The sequence below is a fragment of the Lepidothrix coronata genome, unplaced genomic scaffold (assembly GCF_001604755.1).
Source record: "Lepidothrix coronata isolate B3197 unplaced genomic scaffold, Lepidothrix_coronata-1.0 Scaffold63, whole genome shotgun sequence".
Classification (NCBI taxonomy): domain Eukaryota; kingdom Metazoa; phylum Chordata; class Aves; order Passeriformes; family Pipridae; genus Lepidothrix; species Lepidothrix coronata.
In genome coordinates, this window is record NW_016690243.1 from 1,830,935 (window position 1) to 1,853,358 (window position 22,424).

A 22,424-nucleotide genomic window follows, 5' to 3' on the forward strand; every position below is an offset into this window, starting at 1 on the left:
TTTATGTTTTCAATCCAACTCAGCAAAATACAGTTAAACATATGAAATGTAAACAAACATTCCACTTACACAAAGAATGCTGATCTATATTATTTTTCCCCTATAAAATTATTTTTAAAATGTCAAGTGTTATAAGGTATATTTATTTATAAATAAAAACTATTCAAAACATTTCCACTGAAACTACCTGGAGAACTCATTTTTTTCCCCCTTAAAAAAATCAGCTCAGTAAATAGTAGTTACAGCTTCACAATACATCACACTATTATCTATGTTTTTAAAACCCACTGCAGATGGAATATACTGCAATAAATGCCATTTGATCAATGTTCCCTAAAATAATAAAGATTCTCAACTGATAAAGAAAGGTACTATTTTGATTAGACTCAAATGAGCTGGTTTTTAAGATAGTTTCTAGTATCCATGACAACAGTTGCTTTGACAAGATGTGCATATGGCATTACACTGCCAGCTGGTGTGAACAATGTTTGAACTACTGCATTGAGATGCTGAGCAAACAGAAAAAGTTGCCACGTCTTAACCCTCAGGGAAGGCAGTCATCCCCTGATCAATTATGAAAAGACAGAGAGAGGGCTGCTACAGTCTGGCTCCAAGCAAGTTTTCTGAGAAGCCAGGCAGACATAGAAAACCAAAGTAAACAAAGTGAATGCACTAGCACCATCTCCTAACAACATTGATTCATCTCCCCATAGAAGGCCCTGATACAAAGTTTGCAGAACAGACTTTTAACATTTGAAGACATTCCCACAACAATCCCCGTATTGTTTCATCAAATTCTCAAGTAATTACAGGTCAGCTTTACAAAGACTATACGTTTCTCTGAACCTAAGCAATGAGACAGACAGAACTATCTTCTCTCCGCCAAAAATAAACAAAAGTTAGCATATTTTAAAGTGCACTTGAAATATTTTGTTATCAAGGAACCACCAGATGCCCTCTTTCTTATGTGAATAGCATGATCTCTTCTGTATTCCAAGCTCTTGAGCAGATCCTAAAGGCCAATCCTCCTTTGCCTGAGATCAGGCATAAATACAGTGTTCATTTCAGGGACACCAGGATTCGGTCCCAATGTCTTGCAGTGGTTTAAGCACAAAACACAGATTAAAGGCAAGAACAGAATTTCTGTGACAAATTTATAATCTTTCTCAATCATTAGAGCTCTCTGAAAGGAAAACCTGAATGCAAGCAAGAGAACTACTGCATTTCCGAATTCATGGGAGACTGTGGAGGTAAACCAACCTCAATGCTTGGTGTAATACTGCCAGAAGAAGCTGAGAAGAGATCTGAAAATGGAAAAAAACCATCGAGATAATAATTTTTTATTTGTAGCAGCCACAGAAAATTCATTGCATGGCCTTTATCTGGAAAAGAAATTGTAATGATATAATGCTGGTGGTACACTTGCAAATAAGTGGAAAACTCGGCAAGTTGTTTCAGTGTCCTAATCTTTAGCAGCGAAGTCCTCTCAAGTCAATACAATAAAACAAGCAAGTAAGTATCTGGTAAAGCTGTACATTTTTAGTACTTGAAAATTAGAGAATTATAGTCTGCTGTATCTTAGACTTAAGTTAGACATTATGATTTCAAATTGTGGGTAGCATACTCCCGTGGAATCAGACTAAGAAAGCATGACTTCCTACAGTTAACTACAAAAAGAGTCACACTTCATGAAAAAGCAAGGCAGCACAACAGGATATGCTTGCATAAAAGGCTCTAATACTTAAACTATTTTGATTCATATGTGCTGGTTGGGATATCTCTAAAGGAGTAAAGGCTTATCTTTTAATACAGAATGTCTTATAAATGATGACTACCTGAATACTTCAGTGATCTTATTGTGGCAGTTTAGATTATTGTAAACACAGGAGATAGAAGAAGAACAGAAAACAATTTCAAGAGATCAGAGATGATTTAAAACTCATAAGGAGAAATCACTGTCAGCCTTTGTTCTTAGAGAAGTCATCATATGGTACTTTTTTCTCCCATTGTGCTGCTTAACTTTACATTTTGCTACTCAGTAAACAACCTCCCAGAAACACACTGTTAATTTTAAAGCATTATTACTGACATTATTCATAACCGAAGATTATGAGATTATAAAACATTAGTTCTACCAATTCATTTGCTGCTATTAAATCTTTGCCAATAAATCGACAACTTGAAAGTATCTTTCAAAATTCATAAACATCTAAACTTCAAGTAAACACACTTCCTATGTATCATTTATAAAATTCTATGAACTAATTTGATAATAACTCGTGGTTTAAAAACAATATAATTAAGACAAACTAACAAATGCTTATAAATCTGGCAGATCAAAATTATGTTGAGTCCTACCTCAAGTTAAGAGAAGAAGGAACAGATTGTAAGGCACTCAAAATCATATCTAGTTTCCAATAACATTTGTTTCACATTTAGCAGGCACTTTTCCTTAATTAAGTTATCTAAATTAGCAAAACTATACAAAAAAAGTCAATGTAGACAAAAGCAATAAAAAGAACTGAGGATTAGAAATTATTTTAATAACTCAAATGAAAATCATTATAATGCTCTAAGTAATAGCTATATAAGCAGGAAATTTGGGCATATGGTTTCCAGAACTCACTGTGTCTTCTAGTAAAATATTTATTGGAAACACTACTTCTTAATATCTACTGTGCAGCTTTGGCATAGCTAAAACATAAGCAGAACAAAAATAAAATTAATTGCACATAACTTACCCTATTAAAGTTGATAAATTGCTGTAGATTTTGCAGTTTGTTGGCAATAATACTATGAGATATAACTTGCTTTAATTTTTTATTCCAAACACTTTTATTTAATGTAAGCATGACTTCAAATTATTTTTAAGGTTTTATCATTTTAATAAAGTGAAAGTTGTCACTAAAAGATGGTAAACATTACTTTGGTTTTTAAAAAGTAAATATATGTGTATTTTTAGGAAACAGATGTCACTCATATCTTTCCTTTAAAATCAGGAATGTTTAACCTATCAGCCTGTTGCATTTGAGACGTTAAAATGAAAAATGACATCTACGCCCATTAATATCGTCAATGTATAAACAGCACAGCGTGACACATTCTTGAGAGCTGAAGGCTACAAAATCTCTCTGAAACATAAATAACAAAGCACTCAGAAGGATATTTGATGTTGATATTCATCTCTGAGAAAAACACTGCTGCCTAGGCTTCTTATGAAAATAGATGCAGCCCAAATGGATCTCCTGTAATTGGTTTCAGATAGTGAGGTCAAAAGAAATATGATACGAGAAACTATTATGTGGAACAGGCGAAACAAGAATGTTTATACAGGCACTCCCTATTTATACTGACAAGAGGTGTATACTTTGTAGATAGCCAGAACCAAAAATTTGCCAGAAGACAACCAGATTCTTTTCTTTTTCTAACTCCAAATCCCTACTTTATTTTTTCAAATGACTGCATACTCTGACATTCCTGCAGAATGTCAAGTAAGTTTCTGAACATAAAATAAGTTTCCAAATGGCTGAATATGTCAAAGGAGAGTCATCTCACTGGTAGCACCATGCAACTGAAACGTATCAAGATGCTAAGCTGGATTTAAGGCCAAGGACTGTTCTGCACTGGTTGAATAACAAGTTAACCAAATGATTACATAGCTCCATTTATTATAAAAGCCATTTCAGGAGAACCTCTGCCCCTTTATAACCTGTTGGGGGTCCTTTCTCAGGTTGGTTCCCAACAAGAAGCCCAGAATTATGCATAGTTGTATGAATCCTCCAAAGATGGTGACAGAAAGACAAGACTATTCAACACTCCTTAATAGCATTTAAATGATACTGCTAAACCTTTGTGTCTCACTGACTATATTTGTCCAGAAAGTTCTCTAATTAATGTCACAGTCAGTCAGCATGGCAGCTTATAATCTTTCCAAATGGAGTAGCAAAGCATTTAGCACTACTCAAAGAATCTCGAATTTAAGGTGATCCAACTCCTTTCCAGCAGCAATCTCTCCAGGTGACTCAACAGGGTAGGTAAACTCCCATTTTCCTCAGTGAACAACACTCTTTTTTTTTTAAGCCATGCAAAGAAAATTTAGGACAAATGTGCCATACTGGAAAGGCCATGAAGTCAAGGAAATCCTGTATGTAACTGAAATCCAAGCCACATAACCTGACTGATTTCTCCTAGGAGTGGTAGACTGAAAAATTATTAGAGTGTTTTCCTACAGAAGTAGAAACAAAGGACTAGGTAGCTAAGGCTGTGGGCACCCATCTCAAGAAATATAATTTCTAAGAAAACTAGATGGTCGCGAAGAAGGATTTCACTCAATTAACCAATCATCAAAGTATGCCAATACTCAAAGTAAAAAGATTTGTCTGTTTTCTGCATCTAGATTAGCAGCTGCTGACAGCCACGATTTTCTATGTGCACAATCTCAGCAGCTAAGATGCAGGGTGCCCCGCAGCCTTGCCTAGTAGTAGAACACAAACTTGGAAGAGACTAAAATGTTTGAAACTATATTATGCTCAAAAAGAAGAGGCAGTATTCTTGGACAGTTCATTACCATCCCAAGTACTTCTACCACCAGGCTGCTAGATAGGAGGACAAAAAGTGGTAGTGGCCACTAAGTGTAGTACTGAGCCCAACTCTACAGGGCAGGATTAAGTGAACATTGAGTATGTTTGAAAACATTTATTACATTGACACTACAGGAATTTGTGCAAATGATTACCTGGCTCCTGGATCCCCAGGCTGCTGAACTTTTTCAAGGTTGGGAAAATTCTGTGTTTGTCCAGGATAGCAACTTTGTCCCCAGGGAATTTCAAGATAAAAAAGCAGAACGCTTTGAGGGTTAGGTGGAAAGTGGGGAAAGCTGTTCTGGATCCAAGTTTAACTTACATTCCTCAAGTGCTTCATCTCAGAAACATAAGAATGTCTCTGGATCTGGCCCTTATTTCCTTGGACTAAAAGCACATGGTTGGTTTTTTGGTTGGTTGGTTGGTTGTTTTGGGGTGGGGGTGATGGTATGAGTGTGTTTTGTTTTGTTAGGCTGATACTGCCAGTTTCAGCACACTGAGGCTCTGATTTTGATTCAGATTTGCAGTCTTCCCTGAAACACAAACAACACTAGAAGAAGTGATCCTCAATCTACCTGAGCTTCTGTTCTGCCCTGATGTTATCCAGGATTAATTTGCAACTGAAGAGAAAAAGTAACAGTAATAAACTGACGAATGCAACATGAAGTCTCATAACGCTGTTTAATAAAAGGAAATTAATCACATAATTGTCATAAACCTATTTTCAAACAGCAATCTATCAGAGAGAAATTATGCATCTGTAGTTATTGACCTTTCATTTTACCATGACTGATTTGTAATTAGACTAGTTTTGTGAAAAATAATAGTTAATTACCAGATTTTTTTTCACTCTAATTGTTTTGGCAGTTTTTTTTTTGTTCGGTGTCCTCCTTTTCCCCATGTAAAGGATGCTAAATAAATACAGGGCACTAATAACTTAGTAGTTTACATATTTCATTTTATAAAGCAAATTTAGCTTCCCTCTCCATAACCTAGTTTAATGGATTCTAAACACTGTTTCAAAAACAACTCTTTCATTTTCTGTGCCCATTATTTAGCTGACCAAGAACTAGAAACCAAACACCCATAACAGTGATTTGCTTCAATTCCTGGCAGCATTAGCAGAACTCTTCAGACATCAGTCTGTATTGGTCATTAGGGCTACATGTCAGACCATGCATAACATGGTCCATGACAGCAAACCCAAATGCTTTCTACAAAGCTCGGACCAGCTGAAGAATGCAAATGTCAAGGGTTAGGAGAGATGGGGGCCCACAACACCAGAGTTGTGCTCCAACATGACAACCTCTTTCCTTTCATCCCATACGCCTGAAATTAACTTTCATTTGGTAAACACATGAGCAGGCAATCTACTCTACTTCATTCCTACTACTTACATTATGTAGTAGCTAATTGAATTTATTCAATGAAACAAAACCAGTGCAAACATAAAATACCAGCAACGCAAGCTCACAAATGTCCTGACACTGCTATATTCTTCCATGTGGTGTGATTTTTAAAAAGCTGGGACATGTAATAGCTAAACAGAAGAGCCACTTTCTTAGTTCTACATGAACAGAATGTGGCATGTACCAGTTTCCCACATGAAAACTGGTATGCTCTATTTCTAAAGAAAATTGCTAACAGATATTTAAAAGCTATTTAAGTGTGCAGGGGAAAAGAACTATCAATACAGCTACCCCATGTGTGAATCCAGAAATAAAAAAATACTTAAAATTATTTTATGTTTATATAATATTATGCACATACAGTAGGAAGTGTACATATTTTTTATTTGAAAGGATTTGGTTAAAAAAAGAATTTTTCAACCCTGTCCATTGTAGACATTCCCTTATTGGCTGTGAAGCCTACTTTCAATTAAAGCAGCCTGAAAAAAAGTTGCGTTGGCTTAAGTGGAATAACAGATGACTTGATAATTTATAAATAGGAAAGGAACTGATGCAAAGTGAAGCAAGAGTAGTTCCATTTGTACTAAGATCAAAAGTGAGATCAAACTGGAGGGGAAAGAAACACAGTATCAAGAGAAGCATTGTACCTGTTAGCTGGCTGTTAGAAGGCAACTGTTTTAACTGATAGAATTCTGAAAAGAAATTTTAAAATTAAAGACAATGAATACATCACAGAGATTATTAATCAAATTATTAACAAAAATCATCATCAATATATAAACTAAACCAAAAAGTGAGGCAGATACAAACCAGAAGGAAACATTCACTCAGACATTTTGTTCTAGTCAACAGCAAGTTTCCCAGAATAGAACCTCAACTTTGAGAATACAGATGTGAAGACTGATTAGTTCTGTTAAGTAATACAGAGAGGTAAAATAAGAGGGGAAATACAAATGCCAAAACAACATTTACACTAAAATAGCCTTAACCACTTAGAAGGCAGAAATAAATACATCTACCTTTACATTTTATATTCAATTAATACCACCCAACACTCACTGGTGTCACTCACTGGGCTTCGCGAATGAAGATTTGGGAAGGGCTCTACCCACGTTTGTTACAAGCACGCTGGTGGCTAAAAAGGCCAATAGGAGACAGGCACGTCTGGTTGCAAAAGGCACAGCAGAAAGACTCCTTAGGTGGTATATTCTGCAAAGCACGAATCTTTCTGGGTTGTCTTTTCTCCTCGAGAGTGATCCTGCGTGCTTTCTCAAAAGCATCAGCAGCGTTATACATGGTGTGTCTCCAGACCTCCCGATTGGAGGTCAGAGTAGACCAGTTATGTTGATCAATATGGTCAAGGCTGAGATGTTGTTTCAGGGAGTCCTTCTATCTTCTCTTCGGGGCTCCTCTTGTGCGGCAGCCGGTGGCAAGTTCACCATAGAGCAGGATCTTAGGGAGGCGGTGGTCCTTCATCCTTGAGACGTGCCCTGCCCAGCGCAGCTGTGTTCTCAGCAACATGGCCTCAATACCTGTGATTTCTGCTTGTTCTAGAACAGCACTCACTGGTAAAGCAGTGCTTATACGAAGTATCAGAAGCACAGATTCCTCATCCTGATACCTGCCCTGCAAGCTAGAAACCAAAGCTATCCATCAAGAGTGTGGATCTACATGGTACCAAAATAATTACAAACAAAATTACAGTAATTATACTAATCAAACACTCTCAGCCAATCCAAATGTGAGAAATTACACATCTGTTGATAAGTCACTGATGGAAAGGTCTCCAAATATTTGAATGACAAAAATTTGATTTACCACTGCCCTTACGAACCCATATCCAGATAAACAAGTGAGAAAGGAATGAAAGGAATATTATCAAGACGGTCATATCAGTCTTTCCCAAATCTTCGTTCGCAAAGCCTAGCCATGACATATCAGTCTTGCCGTACGGGAAGAAAGTACAAAAGCTGAAAAAGAAACTTTCCAATGGAAAGGGTAATGGAGGAGTACAATAAATTGTGTCCAAAATGCAAAATCTTTGTAACTGAAGCTATTCAATAGGCATCTCATGGAACAGTTAAGAGCAGTGGTTCTGCTCTGGGACACAGAAGACCTTTAGAAGTATATTCCAGAATTACTTTATTTGATTATGTGGTTCCTGTGAAAGCATGCCAAGTTCGGATTACTGTGATGTCTAACACCTTGCTACATTTCAAATAACACCATGTTCTCATAAACTGAATATCATGAAGCTTTAGCATGGTTTGTTTCCATGGTGAGCTAACAGCAGAGGACCAGCAAGCGCTGCACATACAGAGTTGCTCTTTTGAATTTTCCGACCTTACATGACCACTTTTGTGTTTATGAGACTATCCTTGAAATTTTGGACTGAACCAAGAAATAGTGTATACAGACAGAAGATGGCTTAGAAATAAGTGCTCTGTGCCCTAATTGCAGTTAGAGCCATCTAGGCAGGTTTCTTGCATCCTCACCACCAAATATGGGCACAACAGTAGCAGAAAAAAAGATTTTCTTATTATTACAATTCTTACTAGAAGCAATAGAGACCTGGCTGAAATGGGGAGCTAAGAAGATGAGAGAAAAACAAGGTAAGAAAGAGGGTCTAAAGCACACTTGATCAGCTTAAGTTAAACATCTCCACAAATAAAGAAAGCATTACCAAATTGACTCATTATTATAATTTATTGTGAGATTAAATATAAAGATATAACAACAAAACTTACAAAATGTATATTTTACAACTTGATTTGTCATGTTTTTAATGAAATAATTTGATCAAAAGTCCCTACGTAATCTCAGCGTTGTTGAGAGTTGAGCCTCTCCACTCAACTTTAAAAATCAGTCATTATTGCTAAAGCTAAATCTGCTGAACTGAAAGCCTACTGAGTACATTTTTATTTTTCCTTATGGATATTATTGTGATGCTTTCTAAAACTTTAGTCAGGATAAAGAACTCCAGGTACATAATCAAAGACAGAATGATTAGGGGAAGAAACAATAAACAAGAATGCCAGAGGGCAATATAAAAATAGCCATTTTATTTGCAATCTTTCGAGGTTTTTGATAAACCACCTTTTGGAGACAGAAGTTGAGTTTGGTCTGGAGTTTAAAAAAAAACAAACCAGCAAAACTGTGATATGAGATCAAGATGTAAATTATGCAAATAAACAGCCTATTTCTAGACACAAAATTTATCGATGGTGGCATTTGGCAATAGTTCTGAGTGTGTTGATTGCAAAGGTCTGATCTAAACTCCTTGAAATAACTCTGAAGCACTAAATTCTGCTACTAAGTGTGGACTGTGGGACTCCGGCAGAACCTCTGTAGCGTGATCACATATGTATACATGTGTGAAGTAACACATGCATTCACACACATAAAACTAAATACCTTTTTTTCTTGAAGAAAATCTTTATATCCTGTGTAAAACCCAACAAAATTAGAACTGGTTAGCTCTGCATCTCTCTGAAAGAGACTTCAAGTCTACTCTGGACTGCTTGAATTACTAAAATTTCAGCTTTTTTCTCAGGCTGCTTATATACCTTTTAACTCTTTTGGTGCATTTTGTGATGATCTGGCAGGCACAATCCAACATGCAGACCTCTGTCTCTGAAGAATCCCAATCTTCAGGTTCTTGCTGTAGTTGGCAAATGAATTGTATGTTTTGAAGGCTAGCCTTAACAGTCCATGTAGACAGCACTACTGAGAGAGGATTCTCCACTTTGGGGACTTTTAAGAGTGAAGATTAGAAAAAGAGTGAAATGACAAAGAGCTGTAATTTTAAGCAAAAATGCAAGTGAAGACAGACAGGCAAATGTCCTCGGGCTCCTCATCCTAGTTCCAGCCCTTGTGAGAAGATCTGGTAGGGAGTATATTCTTTGTGATTAGAAACTTGCAGGGATGAAAAAGAAAAGACCTGAAGCCATTAAAAATGTTTTGTAGAAGAGGAATAGAGAGATATTTTGCAATTCCCTGGGCATTTAGGTGCTGGAGAACCAATAGCGACTGTGCGAGGAATTCCCAAGTAGTATACATGAGCAATGCAACAGGTTAGGCATTTGAATTAAAAGGTAGATGTTTCTATCACACTTCATCAAGCTCACCCAGGAAAAAATTATCTTTATTATACTACCTTGGCAACTACAGTAATCTTCCTAACTAGCAAGCTAATCAAGGAATTATAAATATGCTCAGGGGCATTATCATCTTTAGATACTTTTGTAAAAAGCAGACACACCCAGTTATGTTGGTGCCAAACATATGTAATACTTCACATCAGTTAAAGTCTCTTCTGGCATCAGGCTGTAAAAATTTTCTCTGAACTGTGTAGCATACACCACATAATCACTACCACTCTAGCATACACATAAAAAAACCCCCACTGGCAACCTAGATGCATGATCAAAATAAGCTGTAAATGAAGTTTAGATATAAATTTTACTCCTTGTATTCTTTCAACTACACTTGCTTTACATAAATCAAAATCTGAAATTCAGCTTTTATTTTTTAAGTCCTCTACCATGTCATCAACTTACTATGGTCTAAGGTCAGTTGCTAGGCTTCTCTTCTAAAGACATTCCTCTTCCCACATCACACAGAGTTCAGATTTCATGTCCTGGAATTATTTTCCAGATTCTCCTTTCTACAGTACCCTCTTTTTTTCTCCTTGTTACATTTTAAACCTCAGCAAACTATAACTTTTAATTTAATTGACTAGACAGAATCCTGTGCATCTTCTCTATGAACATTCAGCTATGTTTTCTTCCTAGAGCATCACTTCTTCATGCAATGGCTTGCAAATAGCACAAAAAACATGGATTTATTCCTGACTAGGTATTTCAATACCATCATAGCGTTACGATGTATAGTATATTTTAAATTGTTTTTAAAAATTTATTTCATCTATTAGAGATGTATTTTTTATTTTGCAGGACAAAATTAGATAATTTCAGTTCTGAGACTTGGAAAAAAATATATGACAGACATCATAGCATATAGCATTTTTAGTTGAAAGGCCTTGCCTTTTATGAGAAAGCCTTCTGGATAATATCTATTAGTCTGCTACAATTCCCAGGGCTCTTCTTGTACCATAGGACAGTGGACTGAAGAATAAAAATAGGAGAGAAACTATTTTATGTGAGAACTTTGGGATGGCTTTGAAATACTTTCTGGAGCACAGTTTATGGCATAAGGCTTATGCTGCTACTTGAAGAAAGAGCTGTGGCCAGCAGGTGAAACAATCTTTGATTTTAGATGAATGTCAGAGGTTCTTGCCCTCTTCTCCAGCAATCCCCAGGTTCCTCAATAACACTAAGACAAGAACACTGTAAGCACTTTCATGTGTAGAGTTACAGAAAAATATAAGGAGTGTATTATTAAAAAAGATATCATGACAATATCACTTTTACCAATTCTCTTAGGTTTCACCTACACTGAAAAACTGGAGAGTGCCTGAGAATCTGCTTTTCACACTGGCAAGCTGTAAGTACAGCTCTGGGCATGCATTTTTACCTGTGCTACCCCAAACTCTTCCAAGCAATGCTCAGGCACAACTCTGCAGTTAGACTTTTCCAAGGACCAGTTTCACTAGGGAATTGTGTGAAGCCATGCTAATTTTGGGGACTAAAATACTTATTAGCTCAGGTGAGCCTCACCCTGTGTCAGCTGCTCAGTTTAGCATCCAGGAACCATTTTTTCAATTTAGTGGTGAAGATCATGGCCATGTGCTCAAAACAGTTGAACCACGTGTTGTTTCAGAGCCTCTCTTGGCAGAAGCAGTCAGGTTGTGACTTTGGGATGGCTTGTGAGAGTGTCAAAGGACCTTGATTTCATAGCTCAACAGGCTGGAAAAACAAATTGTTGTCAGAAACAACAGCATACACTCCAGGGGGCAAGAAGGAGGAATAGGGGGTAGGAATAAGATTCCTTTCATTCTGACCTGTTGCATTTTGAACCTCCCATGGTGTGTTTTAAGCTGACGAGTTTTAAGTACCAGTTTTATATGGACACCTCATGCATCTGGGATGAGCTTTACTTCTGGAAGTCAAAATTCTGACAACAGTCACTGTTTTATGAAAAGCCTTAATTTCTTTCATCAAAGAAGCAGGGAGGAAAAAACCCAAAAGCATTTGTTTCCAGAGTTACCATCAATCAACCCACAAAAATAGTACTATATAATCATTTCTGTAAATTCCAATACGGTTGATGGTATTTTTCACCTTCATGTTTAGGCACTTAAGACTGAGAATTCAGAGTTATGTAATTTGACAAAATCTCGACAGAAAGTAACTTCCAGAGCTCATGTTAGTCACCAGCTTCAGAAGTGCCCCAGCTCTCAGTGCTAGGAATAAATCTCCTCTGCTACTGGCAAAGAAGCAAGCAGGCTATTCAGCAAAGTTGGTTTGGACTCTGACAAACAGATGATAGGGAGCATTGCAAAGGCTTTGGTGTATCACCAGTGGCTACAAAATGTGTCATTTGCCCAGAAAAAAGTGATGAGAGTAAAAAGGTCCAACTTCAAGCATTTAAGATTTTTTTAAAGTTAAAACTACTTTTATTTGTTTATTTTAAGGATAGTATGAAACTGAAAAATTTCAAGAAGAGGATACTATGAAAATTAAAAGCTCTAGGAATTTCTTTAAAAATAATTTTACTATCTCTGGCATTTTCCTTTAGATTTTTCTGCATTAAAGTTTGCTAAAATTCTGGCTAGAGGTTTCATGCCTTTCTTTAGAATAACACAGACAAAAGTTGAATTGCAGAAAGGCTACATGGACTAGAACTGTACATTAAAGGCAATTTTTAAAATTTTTTTACAAGTACAAAGAGACTAGCACCAAAATAAAAACAATGGAAGTAATGTTGAAGAGAGATAAAATTTGTTCCAGACTAGAAGGCATTAAAAAAGACTCATATAGTAATCAGAGTATAACAGTCAGGCCAGCACAGTATCATTGAGAACACATACTCCAGTGACTAGAGATGATTATGCTACTCAAGAAAATAAATTAATTTTACTTAAACTGACTTCCTTAATCTTGAAGGCAAGTGTTTCTTTGACTAGTCTGACACAGTTTAAGTAGCATAGATAATGGCTCTTTTACAACAAGCAGTGGTAGACCATAAATACAAAGGGAGCCCTTTCCCTGACCTAATAGGCACCATCCTTTGAAATCTGGATGCATGGAATTCACTCAATCTTTTATATCATCTTGCAAGACAAGATATATCATGAGCCCCATTTAAATGTATTTACATTGTGAATTAATAGTATTCCAAAGTAGACATTTGGCAACAAAGCTTAAGTTCAAAAAAAACCCCATAAGAGCAATGCCTGCAGGGATTTTTACATTTACCAATCAATATAATTGTTGGAAGAAATGATTTCTGAAATTTTGCCAAGTGCAAGTGGTACCAACCTGAGCTTTTGCTTTCCAGGTTGCAAGTTTTTTTCAAAGTTTTCTTAACATTTCTGCAATTTTGAGAAAAAAAAAGGCTCTGTTGCAATCCTTTATTGAGGAGCAATTTTTGTTCTAGAATATATTTTAAAATTTTGCAAATATATTACCCCATATTATTTCTGGCACAGCATAATTCTGGTTTTGTTTTATTTGGTTTTTGTTTTCCTAGGTGTCATAAGAAGACAAAGCAATTACAGCTTTACAGCTAAAGCTTCAACAACATAGTTTTATAAAAATTGAAAATGAATCATAAGGAGAAGGAAATTTATGCTTGAGAGCAAAAAAGGGGAATTCAGCAATGTACATTCACACAGTCATAAATTATTGTGTTGTATCTAACCTGTTCACAAGCCATACGTATTCACCCACACTGTAACACAGCTTCAGTAAGATTCCTGAATTTCTCAACTGAAAATTAGGTTTTGGGAACAGAGGGAATTCAACATTTCGCATGGTGGCCTTTAATGCATCCTCAAAATCCAATCATTATGAGAACCAAAGATAGGAAGATATCCCATCCTGTATCCAGGTTTGCATTTCTGAAATGGTTTCCATACAGAAAAGAATAAATGCTTCTGACAAGCAAAGAAAGAAGGGACAGGTCAAATCTGTGTTAGATTAAATGGTTATACTGTTAAGTTTTACCATATGTTGATTGTCCAAAACATTATAAATATAATTGAGTATAAAATATTTTTATAAGGAGAGGTGTTCAACCAGTACAAATTAGCTGCAATTAAATCCTGCCCTTGCTGATTACTATATGTGTTCAACTGTCAGTCTCTTATGTCAATTCATACTGTAGCTCATTTCAAGCAATATGCAAAGGTATACAGATTTCAAACAGATTTAATCACTTCAGTCTAGTCAAGGAGAAATTCAAGATGACAGTGAAATTCAAGGCACAGACAAACTCCATTCTGCTCTGAGTCACAAGAATGGATTGCGCCCCTGAATGGGGAACCTTCCACCAGGGGCTAACACTTCTGTAGGATTCTCAAGTCAGATATAAATGTTTCTGGAGAACATCTACACTCCCCCTCTGTTTTTTTTTTTTTCTTGTTTAATGTTAATGGAAGATGCCAGATGGATGGTTTTGGAGATTAAAATGCCCTTTTTCTATATTCAGAGGAAGTTCAGCACAGTCAGCTGCAGGAGCAACTAAATGAATGCAGCCCATTACTGCCTCCTTTCAAGGGGTAGAAAAGTAATTCTATTTCCATGCTCTTTCACTCTTCATTTCTTGTACTGATTATGCCAATTAGAGCAGTCCTTTTAGCAATGCAGTCATCTGCCTTCTAGAAATCTTACCTGCCTGTTTATATGCTTGCAGGTGGTGACAGCTGTAGAACAAATTTGATACAGATCATTTAACTATCCCCAATGATGAGCAAGGAGATAAGCTACACGCTGAGTGGTAAACATTCTGCTGATTCATTTATACCATTCCTGCCCTAGGATGCTCCTTTGCTATGGGGTACAGACTGCATAAACTTAAATACATATATATACACAAAAAATATATATTCTAGAAATTGTCTTTAAGCTGGAAAAAATTTTGGACTGTCTTTACTGCAGATATGTATAACTGTCTTAAATGTGGGGACTGAAGAGAGAACGGAATCTAAATAAGATGCATGATTGCACATCTGCTAATACAAAATCTAAGTTCTTTGCCTTTAAAACTCATTAGTTTGCAACTTTTCCAGTATAGAGAATGTCTAATTCATACATTCTGCTTGGTTCCTTGGTAAACACACAATTTGTTTTCAAATCAAACTGAAGTTCCTTATTCTCAAAGTCCTAGTCAATTTGACCCCTAAAGAACCTCATCTTCATTTTTTTCTTCTAATGTATCAGCTTTCCTTTTCTGCTCATGGTCATCTTCTTCCATTCCAAGGGCTTTCTTACATTGCCCTACATGGTAGCCTTTTCTTCCCTCATGCTTCTGTTTCACTCAAGAACTTAAAATCTTCTCCCAAAACTTTCTCTTTTCAGCTAACTTCCTAATACACACCTTAATTTTTCCAAGTTTGGTCTACATTTTAAAACTCCTGCTTAAGTTGAAATGAATTAAAAAATTAATAAACAAAAAGTCCAAAAAATGGCATTAGCAAGATACATATAGAAAATAGACTGATTTAATGATACTTCATTTCTTCTTACTCCTGTTCTTTACTGTTTTTTTTCCTGTATTTTAATTCCTGCTGAATCTAATTTATATGCTGAGATTGGTATGTTTAGAATAGTCTTACTTTCAACCTGAAGGGTTTGAAATATGTTGCTGCTTTATAATGCAACAGTATTATCTTGCTTACAGTAGTGACTGTTCAGAATGTCTATGAAGTTCCAAATGCAGTAAGAGCAGAAGTAATAACAGTGGACAGATTTTAAAATACACCATGCTATTTTACACGTAATAGTAGCTGCAGCTAAAGCCACTCTTTTCTGTGAATAGAATATACATGAGTAACAAAGGGTTTTTACATGCCACATATAAAGCAGAGTACTGACCTGCATACAAAACCCTTTAGCATATAAAAGTAAATGAAGCCACTGGTCTCTTCCATTACTAGGAAAGAAGAGATTAGGATTCTGCATTAACACTTGGGCAAAGTCTGTCAGACCAAATACACTTTTTCTTTTGGAGCTGGGCATTGTCTTGCAGACAGAAGGGAAACTGAAAGTGTCATGTTCAGAGCCCTGTCCACAGTGGTGGCCACATTTGCACACAACCAACTTAATCAATCAGAAGCATGTCATGTGCAATGTAACAGAGAAATAAAGAATAGCCAAGAAATTAAAGGAAACTGTGCTCTGAACAACAGTAGAGAATGTAGAAAAATAAATGAGATTAAAAATACTCCTCATTAGTCTTTCATTTCCTGAAATACTTTGTATAGTAAAAAGCAAGTTAATGACTTGTATAGCACAGTTAATGACACTGTATAGCACTGACACACAGGACATCTCAAAAGATCCTAGTTCTGAGAGGAAAGGCGTTTTAAGTCTCTGTTTCTTTTTGTGGGGTTTTTTTTTGGTTGGTTTTCTAATAGTAACAAGTCCCATACTTTTTTAATTTGCTTGAATATTCTTTAGGAGAATCCTAAATTGGGCAACACAAAAATTCGTTCATTCTGAAAATCCTGGCCATCGTCTTCAAGACTGGCTGCAGTTTGCCCTTTGCGCTTTGAGACTGAGAATTCAAAAATGCAGACCTACAATAGCCAAGCTGCCCCTTTTTATCTGGAGGCTTTGGGTATCCCCCAAGACTTTTATATAAATGCAGTGCACTCTGGTTTACATTAGAAAAGGAAACATTTATCTTATCACATTGATATCGGCTCAGTACAATATTACATTCTGGAATAAGAAAATATTGCAACTTTTCTTGAAAAGGTCAAGAGGTACTGTTTATCTTCAGGGCATAATGAATTACAGCGTATTGCCTCCCTAAGAATTCTGAAAGAACAGAATATGTTTTGACGCACAATACACCACTCAGGACTCTGCAGTAATAGGTGGAATAATAAACAAAGCTGTAGTGTAATACTTCCAGCTTCAAAATTTTGTATAAATACAAAGCTTTGTGAGAAATCTGGTTAGCAGCTAGTGCTTTCACTACTGAAAAAAAAGTGTGACAATTCTAATAAGGCATGACCTTCAAATCTCTTCAACCTCTTAATTGCATCCCAAATTCAAGTTTACTTACTTATATTATTACATGTTAAACTTTATTGCTCAGCAAGGTAATATAACAGCTAGAAGTTTCTGGTTTCCAGTTTTATAGTCAGAACACATCTTTTTATTTGTGAAAATCACATTCCCTGTTATGTCTGACTGCTTGCTTTATGCTGCAAGGATCACACGCTATTCACTATTACTGATCGCTAAGTATTGCCCACTCTTTTGAAATGTTTCTAGTTAGGCTTTATAGTGACTGATCAGAAAAAAAAAAAGGGATTATGATCACTTAATCTGAACTCCCAATAACAGAGTTTCATGTCTCCTCATATTTCCTGTATGAAGCCCCATAACTGGTAAGTGGAAATTTTAGTGGAAACTCTATGACGATACTTATCGGGCAAAAAATGTTTTGCCCACAGGAAACAAAAAAGACACAGACAATTTTTTTACAACCTCATCTTTCAACAGCTCATCTAAGCCAAATTGTCTTAGTAGGAAGTAATATGTGACTTAGTCCTACGTATTCATTTTTCAAAGCAAGTGAGAAATTGAACTAACAAATGAACAAGGGTCTGTGGAAAAAAGAGAGTTAAACTAGAGAAAAGTGGCAACCCAATGCATTTGAAAAATCTCTAGTACTCTGCAAACTTCTGCCTGCAATCATATTTTGCCTGGTACATTAAGAAATTAGCAGACGGAGATTAGAGCAGTAAACTGAAAAGAAGACAAGTGTGTCAGCATGCCCCTCTTTTGCTCACAGCAGGGGTGTTTTGCTACTACTGACTAGCCAAGATTGCTGCAAGGATCTTTTCCTTACTGTATCCAGTTGAAACTCAAAACAGTGATCACAGTGGTCAGTTTTTACTTCACCACTTAATACAGTAAAGGAGAAGTACTCACCAAGATGAAATTCGTCTCAGATGGCAGGTGAGAGCTAACAGCACCAGCTCTTGTAATCTGTTCATTCAACACAAGAGCTCACATTTCAATTTATTCTGCCAGGAGACCTTGAAACACACAGTGGTCAGAGAAGTATCAGTAGGCAGGGGGTGCTCTAACACATTCTATAGATCTTTGGCAATGTGGGAAAAAAAATGAAAGTGACAAACCTGGAATGTGTGGAGACACACCTAGACTAAACATGCAGGACAGAGAGGAAGACCTTTAACTTCTATTCAGTTCAGGTGAGAATCAGAGAAGAGATGAATACAGAAATCTTTCTATTTGTGGGTACTGGGTCAATAAGCAAACAATGAAGATCAATACAAACTGCATTACTGGAGGACACTAAGCCTCCATCACACCTACAAACAGAAATGCCACAACAGTGCCAACAGCTGAACAGCTTCAATGGCAAGATCAGACAAGATCTCAATATCAAAGTAGTTATCTGAAATAAAGTAGCTGAATAGACAGAACTTGAACCTACACTGTGTTGGAGAAAAAAATCACAGCTAGATCAATTTTCCAAAGAATACGCCAAACACAGAAGTAAGTTGGGGCTTCATTTTTATAGATAAGAATTCTTACTCCATTACAAAGAAAAAGGGAAAAGAAACAAGAAAAGAAAAAATATTACTGTGAGAAATAAAATATTAACTGGAGCATAGTAACATGGATCTCATGGTTATGGGAGGTGGAGACATCATCAAATTCAATAAACAGACAGAGAGAGTTGGGATCATAGAGTTATTCAGCAAACATTATGGAAATTCTGGAAAATTATTTTATTCTGGCCTGTCATATAGAGAACTTAAGCAACTGTTAGAAGAAAGCAAAGTGAAATGAAAAGACTATTTGTATTCAAAAAATTCTGAAAAGCAATCTTCATGAATTCTTAAATTTTCTGGTAGATGTTCTCTTTCCTGTTTTTCCCAATGGAACCAAAGAAGCTAAAGCATATCAAATTATTTACAGTCTCATCAAAGATATCAAGAAATGTTCTGTGGAAAAAGGAAATAATACACATTTTGGTCAGATTTCAAGACAGTGACCATGGCTGCCTCTGTCCCAAACTGCAATGAACAAAATCACATTGAACATTCTTCCTCCTATGGTTTTCTTTCTGAAGTATTCATACTTTCTTAAAATCTGTCAAAACCACAGCAAAAGCCAAGAAGAAAAAATTAGAGTTACAGGATGATTGGATTTTAATAACTTACTAGCAGATTGATGATAAACATTAATAGCCTTGAATAGTGCTATGCCCGCTTCTGCCAGTTGGCTCACGTCATCTGAGTCTTGAAACGAAGTTTTTGTTTAAAATAATATTCCCATTTTTAAGAAGACTGCTTAGCATGCATAAAATGCTTAAAATTCCTAACAAATTACCTTTCAAGTCCAGACTGCTAAAACAATAAGCTAAATGCTGAACTATAAAGTAGTAAAAATGAAATAATATAACTCATAATTCTCACATATTTAGCCACATTCTATCGTTTGTCTCTTACTATTTAAGAAACAACACGTATAAGTGGATAGCTCTGCTTTCCACATCTTTTAAAAAAAACCCACCCTTGAATTTAGAACTGAAAGAAGACGTCAATTTTGCACATTTTATCTGACTCTTCTGCATCATATTTATCAAGTTCTACCAATGGTTTTCTGTTGGGCTTTTTAGAGCCATTTGGAATCCACAGATTTCTCACTGGATTTTGAGAATCAAAAATAATAAATGAATTTAAAACACAGAGTTAAAAGTTGCTCCTTCATACTCTTTTTGCATGTACCAGCACTGGATAACAGTGTTGATAAATTACAATAATTCAGATCTGCTGAAAGGACTGCCTGTATCTTCAGTAAGTTAGGTTACCATTCTCTGAGGAGGAACTGAGGATATTCCTGGACTTGCTGGGCATTTAGATTTAACACTTGGCCTCTCAGAGCAGTTTTCATCTTATAAAACTGGGTTTTGGCTTTAAGAAATATTTCTGAAGGGCTTAGCTAGCTCCAGGCACTTAACCCTGGTTGTGCACTTGCAGTGCACCAAAGGCTGTGGCTTCCAGCTGGGAAGTCACCGACTGCACTGACAAAGAGACACAATATCCTGGCACAGCACCATGAGTCAGAGACTGAAATTGTATCCTTGATGCACCCTGCACATTTTGAAAAACATGAAGAAGGTACTGTCTGAGGATCTGAGGAAATTTAGGAGCCCAGCATAGGAAGCAGAAGAGGGATTGATTGAGAACAACAAAGTTATGGACAAAAATGGATTTTATTATCATTCTGTAAGTATTTCCAACTAGTAGTAGGAGCAGATGCAGCAATTAGTGGTCATCCCTGGGAAAGGAGAAGTGAAAAAAAGGCACTTTCTGCCTTGAGGAATCTTTCACATCTCATTCACATCACAGGGACTGCTGGAAGTTACAGTTTGTTCTTACAATACTTGTCTGATCATTGGTCTATGTGTAAAAAATATTTGATATTTTGGGCCATTCTCTTATATTGCAAAAAAAACTCCTCTTCTCCTTCAAACTGAAGTTTCTCTATTAAGCCTCAGGTAGCAGGGCCTGTAAGATCAGGAAGGATAAGAAGAGCGCTTAGGACACTCACCACAGTTAATAAAAAGGAAGAAACAAAGTAAGGTATTTTCTCATCACATTGTACAGAAACAATTAGGAACTATCAGACCTTGCTAACAAACTTTTATTATTAGGGAAACCATTTAAAAGGAGACAAAAACTCCAATCAGAAATTACAGCACATAGTGGTAGACATTCAATAACTACATTGCACAGACAGAACTTGCAATAGTTTGGAAAACATTTTTATGAGAGTTACTGAATTAAAGTATAACTAAGTTTTGCAGTGTAAAGTTTCTCATGCATCCACTGTGATTCAAAAATATAACAACAATAGGTTAAAGAATATTTTAGATTATCTATTCACGTAAATAGTATGCAGACGGATTTTTTGTCTTTCTTTAAAAGCTATGAAAAGCAGCCCAAAAATAACTGGATAAGGTGTTAAGAGAAGGTTTTAGTAGCAAGAATCCACACAGTAGCAAAGCTGGAGTGTACTAGCCACTTTGTTGTATGCAGACATGTGCTAATTTACATTCTAGGATGCTTTAGCACCTGAGAGGATTACTACCAGGATAGGTAAATGGATCTGTGCATTACCAGCAAAAGGGGGTTAGTGTAGGCTGATATACAGTATGCATGCTTCAAAGATGCTCACAAGTTCTGGTATAGATTTTGAGTATTCCATATTTTTTTCCCTCAGATTCATACTTCTGAATGTTATTATCAATATATATAATGTGTTTTTTCTTTTTAGTCTGCTTTTTTTCCCAAGCAGCACAGGGGGCTGACTGCTGACCCACTGGTTTATAAACTGTTCCATGTGCCTACCCAAATAAAAATTACATGAATTTAATTTAAGAATGCAAAGTAGCAATTTAGGATAATATAAATTTTTTTAAAATTATCCTTAAGTAAGATATGTCAATAGAAAAAAAAGAAAGTTATAGTTTGACTTAAGCAGGATTATAAGTGTGCTAACAGATGGAACAAAAGAGGATAGCCTAACATCTTTCATTATCTGCAGTAATGTCATCCAACAGCCACAGCATCAAACAGCAGTCATGTAATTAGAATTGCTCTGAAGCAGTAAAAAAAGGATATTGGTCACTCAGATCTTTTTGCAACACAAGATGAGTTTTTACTGCTTTTTTTTTTCTTGATTGTGCAGTTCTTTTTGCTCTCAAATGTACATCCTTGAAACTCCGTGGCTTCTTCCTCAACCCTCATGGGTGGCTCAACCCTCCCATCACGGTTCCTTCTCTGTCCTTTTACTCTGTTTACTCATGTACATGCAAAAATCTGAAGTTTTTCTCCCTCCTATGCTCCTTGCCTTTTGTTTCTTCTTTCAAATTCTTCTAATCAACAAAATGCATGCAGTTCATTTTTCTTGTATTACAGAGAACATCATCTAAACCAGGCAAAGGTGCTCTGAAAATAGCCCCTACACCATGCAAAGGGAGCCAGCTGTCATCTTTAAAAACAGCCTGTGATCTGAGCCTTAACAGGAGAGCTCCTGTCTCCCAACATGGCTAGCATACTAGGAAGAAAATATTACCTAAATTATGACTTCAGTTCCACCGAGAATAATGAAACATCATCCATTCTGCAAGATAGCCTTTAGATGTGGAAATTTCCTCGACAGAGTATGTTGAGCTAGCCATGCTAGCAAAACAAAACCTCATGGTTTGTGAGGAAAAATGAGTCACAGCCAGAAGACACATGTTGTTTGAATGCCTC

The 22,424-nt window shown here is 36.3% G+C and overlaps 1 protein-coding gene across 7 annotated transcripts in view; it reads right to left on the minus strand.

Moving 5' to 3' along the window:
• FOXP2 (forkhead box P2) overlaps nt 1-22,424 on the minus strand; it is a 411,711-nt gene that overhangs the window by 118,179 nt on the left and 271,108 nt on the right. The gene's annotated exons all lie outside the window — the stretch shown is intronic.